This window comes from Nycticebus coucang, chromosome 1 (genome assembly GCF_027406575.1).
Source record: "Nycticebus coucang isolate mNycCou1 chromosome 1, mNycCou1.pri, whole genome shotgun sequence".
Lineage (NCBI taxonomy): Eukaryota > Metazoa > Chordata > Mammalia > Primates > Lorisidae > Nycticebus > Nycticebus coucang.
This window is the reverse complement of record NC_069780.1, coordinates 23,032,285-23,038,144: the sequence shown is the minus strand read 5'-3', so window position 1 is coordinate 23,038,144 and position 5,860 is coordinate 23,032,285.

Below are 5,860 nucleotides of genomic sequence, written 5' to 3'. Positions count from 1 at the left end.
AAAAAACAAAACAACAAATTACGTTTCATTGTCGTTTTCTTTTTTCCTGAATAACTTCACATCATTTGTAATTTAGGAAAAATAGTTTACAATACCTTGCTTTAATTGGTTCCAACATGCATTAATTTGATTCACAATTATTTAATTAGCACCCCCCCCAAAATTTTGGATTTATGCTACCACATACGATACTAACTGTAATTGCACGAAATAGAAATATTGCTGCTAGTTCATCGGTGCACAAATCACTAGATAAATAACAGATGCATGTGATGACTAATGACCAATCATGTCACTCCTTTCTGCTGCCAGTGATTGGTCACTGCACATCTGTTATTCATGCACAGACAGCAAACTGTGGTCATACCATCTGCTTGTTTCCTAGTGACACATCAGTTTGATATTTTACAAAATAATCCAAAGAGGGAACTCACCAACAAAGATGAAAGTGCAGCACAAAGTGATAATGCTGGAGTGAAATTTGAAGTGAACATAAACGGAGTCATAAAAAAAAAGTTGACTGTGGGAAACTGAGGCTGTGCAGCTCTTGAAGTTCCAGATATGCAGCCGGAAGAAGTTAGTAAGTGAAGGTAGTGGTTGTGATGAAAATTATGCTGATGTGCCAAACATCCAGAGAATGTGAAGATAAGCCACGGAGAGAAAATACTTGCAAAACATGTATCTGATAAAGGACTGTTATCCCAAACATACAAAGAACTCCTAAAATTCAACAAGAAAACAAAATACCTGGTTAAAAAAATGGGCAAAAAGCCGGGCACGGTGGCTCATGCCTGTAAGCCTAGCACTCTGGGAGGCCGAGGTGGGTGGATTGCTTGAGCTCACAGGTTCGAGACCAGCCTGAGCAAAAAGTGAGACCCCTCCGTCTCTATTAAAAATAGAAAAACTGAGGCAAGAGGATCACTTGAGCCCAAGAGTTGGAGGTTGCTGTGAGCTATGACACCATAGCACTCTACCCAGGGCAAAAGCTTGAGACTCTGTCTCAAAAAAAATGGGCAAAAGACCCCCATAGACAACTCACCAAAGATATATACGTAACAACAAGCAGATGAAGATGAAGACAACATGTCATTAGAGAATTGTAAATTAAATCAGATGCCACTACTTACCTATTAGAAGGGTGAAAATCTGGGCAGCGCCTGTGGTTCAGTGGGTAGGGCGCCGGCCCCATAAACCGAGGGTGGCAGGTTCAAACCTGGCCCTGCCAAACTGCAACAGCAACCAAAAAATAGCTGGGCATTGTGGGGGGCTCCTGTAGTTCCGGCTACTCAGGACGCTGAGGCAAGAGAATCGCCTAAGCCCAGCAGTTGGAGATTGCTGTGAGCTGTGACGCCATAGCACTCTACTGAGGGTGATAAAGAGAGACTCTGCCCCTACAAAAAAAAAAGAAGGGTGAAAATCCAAAACACAGACCAACGATGGTAAGGATGTGGCTCAACAGGAATTCTCACTCACTGCTTGTGAGGACATAAAAGGTTACAGCCACCTTGGAAGACAGTTGGCAGTTTCTTTCAAAACTACACATATTCTTACCACAGGATTCAGCAATTGGCTCCTTGATATTTAACCCCCATGACCTAGAAACATGTCTGTACAAAAATGTGGGTATGAATATTTACAGTAGCTTTATTCACAACTGCCAAAGCTTGGGAGCTACAAAGATATCCTTTAGCAGATGAATGGATTAATAAACTGTGGTACTTCCAGACAGCAGAATGTTATTGAATGCTGAGAAGGAATGAACCATTAAGCAATGAAAAGAGGTTAAGCAACAGTAAACGTGTATGACCAAGAGAAAGAAACCAGTCTGAGAATGCGACATGCTGATGGCTACAAGAATGTAATATTCTGAAAAAGGCAAAACCATAGAGATAGTAAGAAGATCAGTGGTTGCCAGGATTGGGAAAAGAGAGGGTTAATAGGTGGAGTGCTGAAGGGTTTGGGACAGCGAAACCATTCTGTATGACACTATAACTAGGTGGACACATGTCATTATGCATTTGTTAGAGCCCACAGAAAGGACACCACCGAGAATGAACCCTAAAGTAAAGTACGGGCCTTGGGTGGTGATGATGTGGCAACAGAGGCTCATGGATTCTAACAGATATACCAGTTGGCTGTGGGATGCTGATAGGAGGGGAGGCTGTAATGTAAGGACAGGGGAGATATGGGAACTTTGTTCTTCTTGTTCAATTTTGTGAAGCTAAAACTACTCCCCCAAATAAAGCCTATTATAAAAAAAAAAAAAAGAACTGAGGTTAAAATACTGGAGGCTGATCTAAACTTGAAAGTTATGAAAAATTGTCTAGGTATAAAAATGATGCTTTCTTGTAAGTTGTGTAAGACAGCACCAAGGTACTGTTGATAATTTTTTAAAATAAAAATCCTTATCCACAGGGGAATGGTCTAAGATCCCTAGTGGAAGCCTGAAGCCATGCATTGAATGGAACCCTCCATCTACCATGTCTCCTCGGTCTTGTAACTGAGACCGCTAAGTGACTAAGGGGTGGATAGCATAAGTGGAAATGCTGGGCACAGGGATGCTTCATGTCCTGGGAGAGACTGGATGGTATGGGATGGCATCAGATTTCATCATGCTATTCAGAATGAATAAAACTAATGACTTAATTCTAGATTTTTCCATTTAATATTTCTGGACTATGGTTGACCACAGCTAACTAAAACTGTAAAACAAAACTGAAGGGGGAGGTACTACTGTATTTGTTTTACTATTCTTTTCATTTACAACAACAATACAATGTTTTTAATGTGCTGACAGATTTTTCAAAGGTCACAGATAATTACAATTGTCCTCAATGGCTATTGTTTTCAACAATTTAACTTCAATCATTTTTACAATTCCATGCTATTGTGGAAAACAACAACTGCCTCTATAAACAAGTTATTTAAATAGAATCTTCCAAATAACAATAAAATTTAGATTATCCCCCAGAAATCCATTTTAAAATATAATACTGAAACATCAAAAAAAATTTTTTTTGAGATAGAGTCGCCCTCATGGAGTGCTGTGACATCACAGCTCACAACAACCTCTAACTCCTGGGATTTAGCGATTCTCTTGCCTCAGCCTCCCGAGTAGCTGGGACTACAGGCGCCCGCCACAGCGCCCAGCTATTTTTTGTTGCATTTGTCGTTGTTCAAATCCGCCAGCCTGGCACTGTAACCATGATGCTACGGGAGCCAAGCCTGAAACATCAAATTTTAATCTGTATGTTAATATTATAAACATTGTATGTATATTACGATATTAACTTACTCTAACTTATTCTTAGTGTGTTGCATCATATACAGAAACAGACCAATGAAAATAGATGGTCTTATCCTTGAAAGGCAGTGCAAAGAGAGTATGTGGGTCATTACGAACGTTTTGACATACACAAAAATCAAGAAATAGAAAATCCATGTAGCTAAAGAAAAAAATTATCTTTAACAAAAGAAATTCAAATAACATTTTAAGTAATGAAGATCATTTAACTTTTCTTCCCTCTTATACATGGCCATTTCCCTCCACATTTGAATTATTTTTTGTTTGCAACACAGATTCACTCTTTGCCTGGGTGAAAGGGCGGTGGCATGACCACAGCTCACTGTAACCTCTAACTCCTGGGCCCAGGTGCACTTCCTGCCTCAGCTTCCAAAGTACCTGGGACTATCAGAACGTTACACCACACACTGCTAATTTTTCTAATTTTTGTAGCGACTGGGTCTTACTACATTGCTCAGGCTGGTCTTGAACTCCTGGCCTCAAGTGATCTTCCTGCCTCAGTCTTCCAAAGTGCTCTAATGGGCGTGAGTAACCCTGCCCAGCTCACAGTAAATTCTCATGAGCTTTAATGAAGGCACATTTTGGAAAAGCAATTAATCCGATGTTTATACAAAATTATGAAAAATCAAAATAAGATAAATCAATCCTATGTGTTTACAGGCAGTCCCCAAGTTGCAAACATCTGACAGAGGACTTGCATTTATAAACAGAGGCTATTACAAGTAATAGGTAAATGTACCTGTCCAACTTACATAAAAAATCAATGATAGAACCTATCTTGTTACATGGGGACTGCCTGTTAGAAGGAAATGTTTAGCATCACCATAACTTTCACATCGTCTTTTTGCAATGAAGGATAGCACATTCCATTTATCCTATCCTGTTCCCTAATTGTCTTCTTGCCTACAGAAAAAGAGGAAAATGGCTAGGTGGAGGAATCAGAGCAGAAATCACATATTTATAATTAGAAAAAAAAAATAAAATTTTGGGAGAAAAGTTAACACTTTCCTTTCTTTGAGGCAGTCTTACTCTATTGCCCTAGGTAGAGAGAATGCCATGGTGTTATCATAGTTCACCGCAACCTCCAACTCTTGGGCTCAAGTGATCCTCTTGCCTCAGCTTTTCTATTTTTAGTAGAAACAGGGTCTCACTTTTGCTCAGGTTGGTCTCGAACGCCTAAGCTCGGGATTCACCCACTTTGGCCTCCTAGTGTGTAAATTTCTTAATTTAATGGACTGGTTAAGGGTTGCACAAAAGGAAACCAAATCTCCACATGCCTCTACTATGTAGTAACAACAGAAACTGTTAGGTTGGCCAAACTAACTCCATTTTGAAAAACCATTGTGTGAGACTGTTACAGATGGATGTACTCAGACAAGAGAGAGATATGCTGTAGGCTTGAACACCTGCCAGCAGAGTCCCTATAACGAGATAACATCTTTGATATTCTGATGAGAATAAGTGTGGTGGTCCTTGACAGAAACCAGCTCCCCCATGGCCAGCTATATAAATCCGTCCCCTCCCCAAACATCCTTTAGATGTTAGCTCACTTGCACCCAGTGTCAAAACAAGCAATGCTGCCTTTGTTACACTTTGGTCTTGAGTGTTCTGATCTGCAACTTTCTTCGGTTTTTACCTATCAAGAACAATAGTAATGTTTCAATATAAATATCTATTGTCATAAAATTCTAAGTCTGTGGTATCCCAACCCTAGTTATAAAAACTTCAGCTATTCCTGTGTGACTTGCATTAAAGTCACTTTAGTTGGTGAAGACATTATTCCAACAACTGTGGTTTCGTTTGTTCCTTATTGATCATTGATCACTATATTTACTGACATCAGCCCTATGAAGGGAATGAGAATATATCCTAAGTAATAAGTTCTAATTTATTGATAGTATTAAGCACATAAAATGATCTCATTGTGCTCAGCTCAATATTAATTTTTTTTTTTTTTTTTTGAGACAGAGCCTCAAGCTGTTGCCCTGGGTCGAGTGCTGTGGCATCATAGCTCACAGCAAACTCCAACTCCTGGGCACAAGCGATTCTCTTGCCTCTGCCTCCCAAGTAGCTGGGACTACAGGCACCCACCACAATGCCCAGCTATTTTTTGGTTGCAGCCATCATTGTTGTTTGGTAGGCCTGGGCTGGCTATGTGGCTGGCACCTTAGCTGCTTGAGCCACAGGTGCTGAGCCAATATTAAATATTTTTAAGGGTAGAGAAAGGGTTATATTAAAAAGGGTGTGAAAATACAACTTAAGATCACAAACATTTTTATTAAACTCAAGACATAATAAAGCATTACATGAAAAACCCAACTACATTTCATCAGAGATAAAAATATGAATATAACAAAAGAAATAGCCTATCATTGAAAATACATTAATACAAAAAAGTTATGAGAAATCACGAGATTTTAAAAGGTAATTTTCCCAACTATTTGATTAAGTGATCCAGGTACTGTGATGCATGAGGAGGTAGGATTAACATCTGAAGAGTCCTTTTAGTCCTGTAATGCTAAAATATATTGAGTCTGTTCAACATACGTTCAAGAT